This window comes from Magnolia sinica, chromosome 17, assembly GCF_029962835.1.
Source record: "Magnolia sinica isolate HGM2019 chromosome 17, MsV1, whole genome shotgun sequence".
In the NCBI taxonomy this organism is placed as follows: domain Eukaryota; kingdom Viridiplantae; phylum Streptophyta; class Magnoliopsida; order Magnoliales; family Magnoliaceae; genus Magnolia; species Magnolia sinica.
The window spans coordinates 6,949,934-6,966,225 of NC_080589.1; positions in this window are offsets into that span (position 1 = coordinate 6,949,934).

Genomic DNA, 16,292 nt, shown 5'->3' on the forward strand with positions numbered 1-16,292 from the left:
TGATGAATTACTTATGCATCCAAAAGTAGTGTGCCATTAAGATCGATTTGGGCGTCATCCACGCGGTTGTTCTTATGTTGCGTACGGTAAATGGGAGATTTTTCAAAAATCTACCAAACTAGAGGTTCCTATCATTAATTTCAGTTTGCAAATGGACAGTTAAATAAAGGTCTATAAAAAGGCCATAGATTTAAGGGCAGGATTTTCCAAATATGTAATTATTTTTGGGTCATACCTTGTATGTCCAATAAAATCAATGGATTGGATCAATGAACTATGGGACCCACATGCAGAAAATATGCCATTAAGACACTTCATATTCTGATATATCACGACTTTATATTTTCAAAGCCACTAGTGGGTCCCACTATCTGTACGGTTGGAATTTGAGGTATACTGTGTGTGTAGCCGCACATTTTTACACACAAGATGACTGTGACCATCAAAATCTGTAGATAAATCTAGAACAATAAAAAGAAAATTGGCACGCATTAAACTCTAAAATTTAAAGGTCAGGATTGCAAAACAGTAGCTTATTTATTGCAGTGACCAGAGATGGATGGTTCAAATCATCAGACCATCTCAAAATGTGGGCCCAGTTGATAAGGACTCACTGAATCATGGGTCGCAGTTTTCAGTAGTCTATTTACGTTGCATACAGTATCCACACTACGCCCATCATACCAACGGGTTTGATCGTTGTATCATGGGTCCATTTGTATGAACTCAAAAGCCAAAAATTCAAAATCAGACCGTTGGTTATCCTTTTCTTAACCATTTTATTTCTTGTGTAAGTGTGGCCCACTAGAGTACATTGGACGGCTGTGCGGAATACAAAGTAAGTGCTTATGCTTAACTGGCTTCAATGAGACGTTAGTTAGGAAATAGCAGTCTCACAAGACCGGAATACTTTCAAACATTTTTTTAAAGGCAATTACACGACAATAAAGCTAGGTAGGCCCACCATGTTGGCTGTGAGACATCTACTCAGTCCATGATCAATCGCACCCCTTGGCCCTGTGTCTGAAATCAGACTGATTTATAACTCAAGGCCCACGACATAGATAACAATGAGTATGGGATGCCAACCGTAGGTTTCTATTTTTCATGAAACCTTTCAACAGGTCTGAAGCACCAGGTTTTCAGTATTAATTAGGACATGTAACCTAATGAATGGATTAGATCTCCCACACATGTGCCATTCTAGGACAAGTGTGTCTTGTACATGAGCAAAGTTCACTAACTATAGATAGGTCTTGATACTGTACACTCACGTAGGACACCAATTGCAGGTCATGGGGTTTAAATGATTTATGCATGCACATTTCATTGCAAATCAACTGGTTAGAATTGTGTGGAACAAATATATATATATATATATATATATATATACTTTTCTTTTTTATTTATTGTCTAAAGAATATAAATAGATGTGCAATATGGACAATGTTTATCCATGCTTTTACATGATGTTTAGAAAATTAGTTTTTAAGTTATTGATAAATAGGATAATGAGATGTTGGTGTAAACTAAAGTATTGGTTTTATATATGCATAAAACTACTAAAAATATGTCTAAATTAGGTTTATATTTGCTGGGACACAAATTCAAAGAAAGAAGAAATGGATGTTAGGCTGATAGCCACATTTCATCGAGCATATATAGCTATGTTAGCATTGTTTTGGCATTTTCATTATCGATGATCGATTCATGTACCGCTACCTTGAGTGATGCAACCTGCATTTCAATAGGGATGGAGACTAGAGTTGTACACGAGCAGAGTTAGCTCGGTAACTCGCTCGACTCGACTCGAAAAAGCTTGACTTGACTCGACTCAAAATGAGTTCGAGCCGAGCATGAGCTGATTTTTGGAGCTCGAAATGATTTCGAGCCGAGCACGAGCTTGACCCTACTCGACTCGGCTCAACTCGAATACTACTCGAAATTGACTCAACTCGGTACAAGGACGAGGGTATATATACCCTTCTAATTTCAGAAACAAAAAACCCTAACCACATCGCCCATCCTAGCGCCCATTCAAATTCTCACATAACGAAACCATTTTCTTGTCCGAGAGAAGCATTGAGAGCTTCATATTTCAAAGGTATGATATCGAATTATTTTTTTTTGCCAAATCTCATATCAATTCCATGTATTTGGATTCGAAACTTGATATGAAATGCCTTGTTTGATCTCACTCCAGTATCTTAGTCACTGATGCAGAGGCGTTTGCATTTCTTGCAATCCTTTAAATGCCTTATGCTAGTTTTCTATTGTTCTTTTCTTTGAGACCCAACTCATGTTTTTTAATTCATTGACCTTGGTTTCTTTCTCTTTCTTTTAAATTTCAAATACCCAATACAAGAATCAATGTTGAAGATGTTGTTGTGAATGTCTTGCTTTATTTTATGTTTGCTAGTCACCATGTATAATGGTAGATTTATGCCTGAGCTCATGTGGGAGCTCTGGAATGGATTTCTTGGGTTCCCAACTCGTACATTGGGGGCAGTCCAGTGATCTAGACCATGACGAGACCCACCTTGGATGCACCATGCCCAAAAATCTCAAGATTGGAAGAACTGAGCCATCTAGGGCTTTTTACTGCTGAATGCAAAACCATCTATTTGAAGGCTGGATTTTCAAAGATTAGGACTATCTCATGGAGGATTGAACAATTGTGCATTTTTCATCTTCTAAATGCTAGAGCTTAGGCTTCATCGTGACAATAGGATATTTGAATCCCATTTTGTTTTGATTTTGAACTTTTTTTGTATTATCTAGATGTATTTGTTTCCTTAGATTTTCTTTTCCTTCAGGAAAGTAAAAGGGTTTTATTAATTTGCTCGAACTCGAACTCGGACTCGACTCAAAAACTTTGTTTGAACTCGGCTCGAAATCTGCTCGAACTCGGCTTGAACTCGGACGAGCTGAGCACGAGCTGTTGTTCCAAGCTCGAAGGCCGAGCCGAGCCGAGCACGAGCTAGGCAATACTTGACTCGGCTCGACTCTTGTACACCTCTAATGGCGACTTCGATGCTGTAAACCAGCGAATATGTGTGTAGCTTTTGTTGCGATGCGATGAGTCGTTCGATAAGCCCATAAGGCTTCTTGTAATTTTTTATCCCGTTTATTTTCCATAACGATTTTCTTTAATATCTTCACTATCGTCTTATTGAAGGCTTATGTCAATCCATTTGCGGGAGGATAATAAGGCATCGAGAATGAATTGAAAGAAGTACTATTTATTGGTGATGATCTTCTTTGGAATGCCACAATGATATATGATTGTGTAACGAATGAAATTTATGACATCTTTTTCTTTAACATTGCGTAGTGCGATTGCTTCAGTCCACTTGAAAAAATAATCTGTTGCTGTTAGAATGTACTGTCATCCTTTAGACGAATGAGGATTGATAGGACCGATCTAGTCCCTATGCTGGGGAGGGCCAGGAGGCTACTTACGGATGAAGATCTTTAAGGGGTATATGTATGATATCGCCATGTACTTGACATTCATGACACCACTTTGCATAAGATTTATGTCCTAAGAATCTACAAAAAGTGCTTAAACTGATCCAAAACTTTTATAGCCCCATGAATAATATTTCAATAGTAGATGTTCAATTCCTGTTTCATGTCGTGTAGCTTGCTTAATATTTGGAACTGCCTATTTTAAGATTCATGTCCTAACATGAGCTGCAAAACAGATGAGCGGGTTAGTTTCCTCACAATCATCATGGTGGCCCCACCCCCAGGGTCTCTAGCAATCTGCTTCCCAAACTGACACACTCTTTTGTGCAAGATCTACACTGTTCGTTCGGTAGTTTTATCATTCATGACAAAAAAGCCCTTCGATCTAGAATTTCTTATCAAGCCTAGGTTGAAGTGGGCCCAGCCCAAAAGCATACGGGCTAGTCCAACCCATTGACAGGGCTAAGACCACATATGTGCAAGTAGGAGGTGATATGAATTACTAATGCATCATGATCTAATGGGTGGGTTGGAAATTAACAAATGGGCCATGTTTTTCAGTCATCCATACCATCAGTCTTATGCTGCATACCGTAGATGGGGGATTTGTCAAAAATCTACCAAACTAGATGTTCCTATCTCTTGATAGATCATGGTATGCACATGGACGCTTAAAGTAAAGGTCCAGAAAAAAACGCCATAGATTTGAAGGTAGGATCTTTCAATATGGGATTATTTTTGGGTCATCCTTTATCTGAAGTATGTCACATGGATTGGATCAATGAACCATGGCCCCACATGCAGGAAATGCATCCATTAAGATAGTTCACATTCTCATGTATCACAGACTTTTTCAAAACCACTAGTGGGTCCCACTATTTGGATGGTTGGAATTTGAGGCATGCTGCGTGTGTAGCCACCCATTAGGCCCACATGATGAACGGCCCAATGACCTCCTATGGTGAACCCTATGCCATGGGTGGTGGGGTCTACTCCAGCTTTGGATCTGCCTCATTCTTTCGATCATGCCCTAAAATGATCACTCTAAATGGATGGAGAGTGTGGATACCACACATACATCATGGTGGACCCTACAGAACTTGGTGACATCACTTTAGGAGTGAGTCTCGCTACTCAACATGCCAGTAGCTAATCGGCGTCCATCAATTTCTGTATAAAAATTTAGAACAGTAAAGAAATAAAAATACAAATTCAACGGCACACATTCAACTCTAAAATTTAAAAGTTAGAAACATCATTGAAGCCTGATAATTATAAAACAATAGCTTATTTGTAGTAGTGATAAGAGAATACGGACAGTTCAAATCATAGGACCATCTCAGCATGTGGGCCCACTTATGAGAGAAGAAAGGCTAAAATTCAAAATTACTGTTGGTTGTACTTCTCTTAACCATCCTTTTTCTTGTGCAAGTGTGGCCCACTGGAGTAAATTGGACGGTTGGGCGGAATATATAGCAAGTGAATAGTCTTGAGGAGTGTATAGCTAGATGCGAATATCACTAGTATTGGGACGAATTTCTCCGCAACATCTCTTTTAGTTAATGCGCATGATAGTAAAGCTACGTGGCACATCATGGAACATACATTTAGTCCATTAGGTGGACCTCTCGGCCCTGGTTCTAATAGCATGTGTGATTTATACGCCAGCAAATCTCATTAAATATAGATAGCTCATGGTAATGGTACACTCATATACCGCACTAACCATAGGGTCATGGGTTTTAAATGATTTATCCCACTAACCATAGGATCATGGGTTTTAAATGATTTATGATGCATATTTTGTAGAATTGTGTGGACTAGATATATCATTTTTTTTTAAAATCATTTAAAGAATATAAATACATGTGCAGGTATGACCAATATTGTTTATTTATATTTTTATATGAATTTTAGAAAATTATTTTTTAAGTAATTGTTATGTAAGATAGTGAGATGTCGGTGGAAACTAAAAAGAGAAATGGAAGTTATATTTTTCTCTTTGAAATTAAAAAGAGAAATGGAAGTTAAGGTTGAAGTTATTTATACTCTAAAATTTGAAAATATGTACAATTTTAAATGACACAGTTTAAGATACGTGAAGATTTCAAAAAAATAATTCTTTATATAATTGATTTGTAATGAAATCCGATGCAAATCAAATATACATGTAACACTCTGTACTTTTCTGTAAGATCCGTATTCTAGCCCGTACTGTTCCGTAGGCTTCCACGGTCCTTTCGGTTGAATTCCGGCAACTCGCGATTTGTAATTGGCAGTTGCGCGCGACCCTGAGTTATATCCCGTATTCAAGAGTCGGCTCGACCCGAGAGTTATACCGTAGCGATCGTGCCGTCGCCGCGATTCCGATGCTGGGACTCTCGCGCCGAGGCGATACCCAGATCAGGAGATGTGGGTCAGCGTTCAGTTCGAGAAAAACACCGCACGTTGCAAAATCGAAGAGAATCTCTACCGAATGTCACATCCATCAATCAATCAATCCCATCAAGGGTCCAGTACATGTCAAGTACACATCACCTCACGCCCATCCCCAATCAAACCCATAAAGTCAAAAAGCTCTTACACAACCCATACATTTCTTACACAATCTACCCCTAAAGTCAACAATCTCTTACACACTCATCACTCACCACATCCATCACTCCATCACCCATCCCCCTCTCTCTCCTTACAACCCTCTCTCTCTCATTTCTCAAACACATTCCCAAGCAAGAAAAATATCACACGTCCAAACATTTCTAACCTCCATAAGAGTTTTGTGTGTGGCCCACTTCCTATCCTCTCATCTCCCATCTCAACCATCCAAACTCCATCTCTTCCATTAGAATCGAAGCTAAGGAGCAAATGAAGGCAAAAGAGTAAGAAGAAGTGGATGGTGGGTGATCTTGGACCCACATTTTCATCCTTTTTGGAATCTCTCTTTTGTAATTTAAGGGACCACATTTGGTGGGACCCACTTTGATGTATCCTTGTATCCAAGAGGGGCCCATAGTGGCGGCGTCCCTCCGCCATCGCAGATCCCTTTCCTCACTTTCTCTCTTTCGCTCTTTCTCTATGATGCCTATGATGTGTATATTTTATCCATGCCACCTGACGAATGGGACACCTTGATCCCAATTTGGAGCATACATGACGGGACAGTCACACATGCCCGGATGAAGGGAAAATAAATATCAGCTGGATCCAAATCTGGTGGCCCACCATGTGGGACCATTTCGATGCATGTACATCATCCAGGCGGTGGCTGGACGCTGGACAGGTATTATATAAATATATTATTATATATATATATATATATGCGACATGTGTGGGCCCCATGTGTGACCCACCTGTTTTGGAAACGGACGCTGTTGTACGTGTACAGCAACAGTACGTAGAGCTGCTGCACTAGCGTTGCCCAGCAACGTGGGACCCACCTTAATATATTGTATATTCCCACCGTCCACGGCCTGGGACGGTGGGTTTGATCATGGGGTGTGTGTGATATACACACCGTCCACCGACTTGTGCATCCAAGCCGTCCATCTGCCAGGTGGTGGGACCCACTGCTGATTAACGTCAGCGATTCTCTGGGTCCCACGTGAGATCCAAACCGTCCAGTTAATGGGACCCCGATCCACCGCTCCAGTGGTTGGCGGAGTGAAAGATACCTCGTTGCAACGCTGAGGTCCTGACACCGATTTCCCAGGGAGGGTGACTACCAGTGAAGTGTTAACTGACGGTGGGGTCCATGGGACCCACCCACCTCGTCCATCCCTTTTGACGGACCACACCATAGTGTGTGTGTGTTTTATCCAAACTGTTCACTGCTCCTGGATGGTGGGACCCACGTGTGGGGCCCTCCTTGATGTGTTTTTCACACCCAGATCCACAGCTCAACTGGCAGACTGAGTGGAGATACCTCGTTTCAACGGTGGGACACACCCCACGTGCGAGGCCCTCCTTGATGAATGCATTGTCCGTTTTCCTTATTTCACGTTTTATATATATATATATATATATATATATATATATATATATATATATATATATATATGTGTGTGTGTGTGTGTGTGTGTGTGGGTGTGTGCTGGTGGGCCCTACATGGGACCCACCAATGCCCTTCTAATGCAGTAAAGCTACACCAACTGCAGCTATAATATAATACGAATATATTATATATCCACGAGGGTGGGCCTTGCGTGGGACCCACCTCTCCCTTTTAAGGCAGCAATGCTGCAGGTGATATATATATATATATATATATATATATATATATATATATATGATGGTGGGGTCCGTGGGACCCACCTCTCTTTTTAAGGCAACAATGCTGCACGTGCTGCAGCTATATGGTTGCTCTCTTGACATCAGCAGCCCGCAGGCCCACCCTTGATGTATATTTTGTATCCCGCGCCATCCATCTGACGGTGGGGCCCACTCCATATGTATGTGCTTCATCCTTGTGGTGTGGGCCCCAATGATGTATGTGCTTTATCTACACCGTCCACTGTCTAGACGGTGGGGCCCACCATGATGCATGTGTTGTATCCATGCCGTCCAACCATTTATGAGATCATTTTACAGCATGGGAGAATGGGTGAGTCTGATTTAAAGTTCAAGTGGGCCCCACCTTTTAAATAGTGGATAGTGACATCCACCATTCAAACTTCTAAGGGCCATGGTAGTCTGATATCGTGTTCACTTCATGTATCTCCATGTTATGTTATGAATAGATCGGATCTCAAATATACATAAGGTTGGGCTCGATTTGATATAAATGAGGCCCATCAGTGAGGCCTATTTGATATACATAAAGCCTATTGGTGCGGCCCATATAATGCGGCCCATGTGATGTGGCCCGCTTGACATAAGAGGCCCATTGTGATATATTTGAGGCCCAGGTACAAGGCCCACCTGTTGTGTATTTGAGTCCCGATGAGATGTATGTTGGCCCGTATGTCGAGGCCTATATAACGTAAATAAAGCCCATCGTGACTGTACGTGAGGTCATGGGCCCATTATATGTTTGGCCCTATATAGGCCACTCCTTGGGAGCAATGTTGGTTAGATGTCCACATTGAGGGACAATGATGGTTAGACGTCTTTAGTATGGCCCACCTAAGTTGTAACGCCCCGGTTTTCAGGACCCGAGTATGTGACCCGTGTCCCAGAAACCCGAGTGTTAGCTTTAAAGGATGGTCAAATTCGAGTGTACATTTTTTTTTCCTTCATCAGAGTAAGCAAATGAGCGTAGTGTGGACAAATCGTCATAAAGGAAAATTTCATTATCATTCAAATTTACAAGAAGCTGCCCATAATGACTTATACAAACCAATGTCTCTGAATTTAACAAGTACAAAATTTACAAGCATTTAATACATGAAGAATAGCGGAAAGCATATGAATATAAGCCGCAAGATCACGCAGCTCCTCCAGGTAAATACAGCCATGCATCCCTGGCAATCGTACCCTGCTCCTCATCAAGTCTGAACATGCATATCACTAAAGCCACCTGTACTACCTGTACGGTTGTATATTTGATGGATGAGTGGCCAACTCAGTGTGAATTCCCCTCAAGATTACACACCGCCGCATTAGGTAAGAAATAGTATAAAACATCCAGACAACCAAAACAGAGTAAATGCAATCTTATTAGGTGCATGGATGCATGAATGCAATCATCGACCCGGGTAAATCATCCGGACGGTCGGTGCCCCAGGAAAACATCCAGACAGGCAATGAGGTCATCACCCAAAGATGTGAGTGGTCATCAGTCATCATCATAAATCGATCGGCTGATCATTAGCGCAACTCGCAGCGTAATCGTATGGGCATAATAATCCAAGCCGTCGTAGTATGCCATGCATGATTAGCCAAGTCATTATTAGTCCACTTACAACTAGCAAATTTAGATAAGCTCAAAGGTCACTACGGGGAGCACATGGCCCAGCGTAGGCCGACAGCTCGGGCATAGTGTCCCATTACCACCATCCCCGGCTCATGAGACTACCATCTTAGGATGTTTAATGGAAACCCATCGACTAGTGGCCAATCATATTACAGTATATGGGGCTTACCATCGCATGGTTACATAGTATAAAACATCGAACCTATACAGGAAAAATACCAGAACAAAGCCACATAAGGCGATATCAAACAAGCCACATAGGGCAATTATCAAAATAGGCCTCATAGGGCGAGTGTCAAAACCATGCGATAAAAGACCATCTTTGAAAATCATTTGGACACAATAACCCTGAATGGTAGGCCCACATCAATGATCCATTTAGACCACTACTCAATAACCACTAAGTCGAAGGTCCATTTTAATCACAACCAGACGGGTTACATCCTAAGTATGGGTGTACATTTATAGGTGGGGGTTTCCCACTAATGTACCAGTTTAAAGTCCATAAGCAATACACAAAGAATCCACAAGCATGAACAAATATATAGGATGAATATTCAATTTTCACCAGCCAACACATGTGACTATAAGAGAGAGATACCAATTATAATTTTTAATAAAAACTATAACTTAAGCTAATGAGAAGATGGAAAGCTCAAGGGGAAGAATCATCACCTTATACTTGAATCGCCTTCTAGTTTCGCTAAGTGATTGCACCCTTATAATTTTATCATACCACAAATCATGAACTTGTATAGTTAGGTCCAAGTTCTAATCACTACCTAGGGTTTAAGGTCATAGCCTAGGGTTATCTTTTAGGGTTTTAGTGTAAAATTAGGGTTTTTACCTTAGGGTTTAGTTTTAAACTTAGATTTTAGGATTTGAATCCCAAGTTATTATTAATATTAATATTATTATTTTTATTGTACAACAGATCGAGTAATATTCATAATAGGAGTATTAATCCATCATTATTAGTAATGATGGTTTATTATTATTATTATTATTAAAATATATATATATATATATGTAACAACAATATCTAATGTTCTTATAATAACTAATAACCTATTAAATAGTAGAGGTGATAAAATAGAATATTTACTATTGATAATACAATAATGACTTATTATGTTAACAAGAATTGTACTAATCCCATGATAACTATTTTCAAATGCTAATAGTCAATAATAGCGAGTCTAGCCACGATACTAGACACTATGATCCACCATGAGCTATGAAAATGTACAATTAGCTCAAACCTAACACATTATCCATGCTCAAGGTATTGACATAGAGCTTAGATTACGTAGCTTTTAGGATTTTATCCTAGGTTTTTAGGGTTTGAACCCTAGGATGGTGTATTATTAATTATGATAACTAATATCATTAGTGTTGTAATTTACCTTAGCTAACACGGGAAAAATCACAATAATATCCATAACGCTAACTAGTACATTGTAATATTGATTATAATTTCTAGTCAGTGTCATTAAGATGACATTAGTTATTACAATAGATAGAAAATAATAATGATATAATTAAAATCAAAATGACTGATGATGAATCTGGAAATAAATGGAAATCCTAACCTTATTGACTCAGTTCGAGTCGAGTTGACTCGGCTCGACACAATCACACTTTTTCCTCCTTTCTCTTTTCTTTTTCCCTTTCTTTTCTTTCTTTTCTTCCTCCCTTTCACTCCCTCTCTTTCTTCACCTGCTGGAATGTCTAGCAAGACATGGACCCGGACCAAACCCAACTTGACCCAGCTAAGATCAGTTTCAGGCGAGTTGACTCGGCAGCAACCAACCTGACTCAACTCCCCTACTTCTTCCTTCTCCTTTTCTTTCTATCTTCTTTCTCTCTTCTACTTTCACCCAGGGACGAGCCGGACTGAGTCTGAACTCAGTCCATCTGTGCTCAGCTCAACCCAAGGCTTGGCCCAACTTGGTGCACACGTCAACTCGCTGAGTCAACTTGGGAGTGACAAAACATCCACAATGCACACAACCTCTCCACCTTCTAGGCTTCTACCTTGCTAACACAGCCAGGCTAGCGGGGCTTTTGGGCTAGACCAGACCTACCTGACTCGCACAGCATGACCCAGCGAGCCCCAGCCAAGTCGAGTTGACTCGAGATGGGTCCTACACACCCACTCTCACTCTTCCTTCTCTCCCTGTCCTTCTTCCTCTCTCTCTCTTTTCTCTTTCTTTCTTCTTCTTTTCTCCTCTCCTTCTGCTGTTGGAAGCGTCCAACAATGGGCGCAGCATACCATGGCCTAACTCGGCCCAGATTCTGTGGCTTGCGCGAGTCAGCGAAGTGCGGCACCCTCCACTAGCAGTGTGGTGCTCAGATTTCTCTCAGACGCTCTCTGTCTTCTCATTTAGAGAGGTCTAAAAACTTCTGGACTCGACCCAGCACGGACCAAACTCAGCTCGGCCCAGACCCCGCTCAGTTCGAGCTTTGCTAGTGCAGCAACGCACTCTCTCACTTTCCTTCTTTCCTTTCTTCCTTCCTCCTTTTCATCCTTTTCTCCTGCATGGGTTGTTGTAGACATGGCCCACCTTGTGAACGAAACTGATCAGGGGTTAACGGTTGTAACAGGGCTAGTGGCCGTTCTTCTTCATGAGGGAGATGACCCGCCATTAATGGCAGATCACAAACGCCCATGAATTTCTCCAAAACGATGCATGGGAATGGCGTAGACGGATCTATGGGAGCTTAGAGCATGGTCGGATTGAAGCTCTAAGGAGGTTTTCATGGTGGGTTCGAGCAAGGGAGGAAACGGCCGGTTTCATGGCTGAGGCTGCGAAAATGGAGGGTGATCTACTGTTCCTCGATCCGCACGCCTTATATGCTTGCCCTGATCCCTCCTAAACCGTTGGATCAATAGCAAGTGGCCAGGATCTCCTCTGGTTGAAACCGCCTCCAAAGCAGTGGGTGGGAACCAAAATAATCCCTGGTTTTGCAAGGAACGCCCTAAGCAAATGGATGGCTGAGATTTTCCCAGACAGACGGTCGGGATATGTTGAAATAAAGGGCTAGGATTGGAGGACTTCTTCTCACGCGGATCGTAACAGCTGGCGGTTTCCATTTTCGGAAATATGGTTTTGTAGGGCTGATTTGCAGTGAAGATAGTGCATCCACACGTTCAGGAAAATCTTCCATGACAGCTAGGTTTTGGTCAGTCCCACACTCTAGAGATGATGGACGGTTTGGATTTTCTGATCGAATGATCATGGTGGCCCGCGGATCAATCAAACGGGCGTTGCTCGTTTTGCTGGCAGAGAACGAAAGAAGAGGAGATTTCCTCTTTAGGCTTCATCGGGTCAGTTGTGCTTGACCGAGCTTGCAACTCCGGTGCACGGCTGGTGCTCCTGCACTGTGTACACGTGCAAGGAAACGTGGTGTACACAAGTGGATTTGATGAAATCCACATCGCTCATTAGGTTCTAAGGGTCCAGTTAGGGGCCCTAGACCAAATATGAGGCAGATCTAAGGTCTAGATGGGGCTCAAAACTCGATTTGGGTCGTATTGGTGGATTCCTGCCAATCCAATGGTCGGATCATATCGAATTTGAACCACAACGGTTAAAAGGGCTAAGGGATTTATTCAGGCAATCGGGACCACCTACACTATGGATTTAGAATATTAAATGCTATTACTAGAATAAGTTTTAATGTTTACTATTATTATTATTATTATTATTATTATTATTTTCCTTTATATATTTTGTCATATATAATTTATATTATCACAAATTGTTAATATATAAATTATATGAATATCAGTAAGCAGAGGTTAATAAATATATATTATTATTTGTATGGTCATATATGTGTTAGGTTTTTAAACTTTATACAAGTCATTAAAATATTTGAATTATGATATTCATTATAAATTTTTCCAGTTATTTTATGTATTACAATTTCTATAGTTTGTAATTTACATTAATGATGTTGTAAGTATATGCATATAATATAGGTTATAGTTGCATATCATTTTAATATGAAACTTTAAATATAAATAACGTTTCATAGTATATATATATTTAGGTTGTATATATTTTTTTTTTGTGCTTATATTAAATTACATTAAATGGTAACAATCGAGTACTAGAATGTATGGGGTGTTGCAGCCATAGCCTCCACAGACACATCGTGGATGGCAGGATTGGACACTGGAAATATTTGGTTCTAGCATACAGGCGCCCTAGATGTCGATTTGATATAACCACGACCGAGAGTCGATCTTTATATTATGGTTGATCGACTGATTGTCGGTGCCGATTATCGATGCTGATTATCGGTGTCAATTATCGAGGTCGACGCCGGCTATCAATACCGATTATGAGTATGTGATAGCATAACATCATGATACCTACACCTCGGGGCCCACCTAGGTGATGTATTTGCCGCACCGTCTAACATGGGATGGTGGGCCTGCCATGATGTACGTGTTTCATCCCTGCTGTCCACGTGGGACACAAGTGATGTATGTGCCTTATATCCTGACCGCCTATGGGACGTGGACCCCACACAAAGTACGTTTTATACACACTGTCCATGGGATGTGTGATCCACCTTGATGTGTGATTTCATCCACGCCGTCCAGGGATAGGGGACCATCGTGATATAAGTTTTATCCCTACTATCCATCAGTCTTCAGGGCCCACTTGCTTTATGTGCAAGGCCCACCTGCGATGTATATATGAGGTCCGATGTGATGTATTTATGACCCATGTGCCGAAGCTCATTGTGATGTATGTGCGGTCCATGAGTGAGGCCCGATGTGAGGTATTCATGGCCCAAGTGCCGAGGGCCATAGTAATGTGTATTAGGCCCATGTCATGTGGCCATTGCAATGCATATTAGACCCATGTCATGCGGCCCATTGTGATGTGTATTAGGCCCAGGTATGTGGCCCATTGTGATGTATTTGTGGCACATTTGATAAGGTCCATTGTAATGTATTTGTGACTCGTATGGCGAGACCCGATGTGCTGTATATGTGGCCCTTGAGTGAGGCCCAATGCGATGAAGGTGCGGATCGATGTAATGTGTGATTTCACTATAATGTATGTAATGATATTTATGTGGGCCACTGCTTGGGAGCGATGTTGGTTAAATGACCACATTGATGGGCAATGATGGTTACATGACCACATTGTGACCTTCCCTTGGGCCCATTGTGAGACCCATTCTCGTTATGAGTAGGCTGTCTAGGCCTATCCTTGATATAAGGAAAATACATCATTATCATATAGCATGCTTAGTATAGCTTCATGACCCATGCCCATGCGCATCATATGTATGTCTGATATAATGAATGATTGATCATAACACATGCCATTGGGCAGGTTATTATGGGACTCCCTGATAGGAGGAGTTGCCCATATGACCGTGTGGTACGCGCAGGTTTAATGCATGACTGGATGGTATGACTCATGTATCTCGCATTTTGTGATATGACCACCGTATGCCCTAACGACATCAGGGTCGTAGCCTCCACAGGCATATCGTGGATGGCCAGATGGGACACTGAAAATTTATTTTACATGGGGTGCTATAGATATCCTTGGGTGAAAGTCTCAGAACCCTCTTGGTCCCAGAGGTTGCTCTAACGTATAGACCGAGTGGATGCATGAACGTATGAGGGCCTTATACCGTTAGGCGGCGTCTCCCACTGTGTCGTAGTCGATTGGATGGGAGTACGGCCTTACCTGCTCGAGAGGAGGGGGCAATACTAGGCTGATTCTGACCAGCTCGAGGAATGGGTCCACTATCGACGAGCCGGGCCCGATATTGGCAGGCGGATAGTGAGGTCTCTTCCACTTACCTTGTTGCGCGCGATGGGGCGGCAATCTGGTTTGGAGTGTAATAGACCCTGGTGATTCGCCAGAGAGTAACCGTACTGATATGTGGACTTATTGAACAGGAATTGCATATTCATTCATTCTTTCCTTCACTATTCACTCGGGCTGGTTGCGCGTAACTATTTGTTACGTGTACCTTCGCATGGCCAGGATTTCGGTTGGGCGCGTGACTAACCTAAGATCAGGAGTTTACCACATTGAGTCTGACTATCCAAATTTAGGTATGAGACTGGTTTGAATAGAAGTCCTTTGTGGTGGACCCTGTAGCCTGCGATACTACGTACTATCATCCCGACTTCACACCCCAGCATGGTTATTTCATTCGCACCGTATATTACATTGCATTCGCAGTACTTAGTATTTTGGGTTACTATGTTTCTGCACTTATATGGCCTAGACGGACTTAGTAAAATTTACATATTGCATTGTACCCTCGATATCTGATATTTGGGTCTCTTTGACTCCTCATTTATATAGCTGATCTGAATTGCGTACTCTAATATTGTATGACTCGTGGACTTACCAGTATAATTTCGCTTATTCTGATATCGTATCTTGTCAGTATTTCTATGTATTCTATTGTATGATTTATGGCATTGTATTGCATACTTGGCACTTATATTGTGCACACACTTTCACCACCCTCTAAGCTTTCTATAAGCTTATGCATGATAGATGCGTGCAGGTGACATTAGGTTGCAGCAGTGTTGAGCTTGGAGCGTGCAGCTGTCTTCTGGAGCTTTAATTTTGATATATGTATTTTCCTTTCAGCATTGTATTCAAATGATTATATTAGTGGATATGTGATGATGATGTTACCTTTATGATTTGGGTATACTTGTGGTTATGCTTCTTATGAGACAAATGTACGTTGGAAAATTCTCCTTGTAGAATCCCAGGATCGAAACCTAGTGTACGGACGCTGGGAGCCGAGAATGGGGTACTACAGAGGCTGTCAGTATCGAGTTCAGCAATCGTGATTCAAGTGAATCCGATTTCCGGGTTTGGGGCATGACATTTTCAGTACTTAG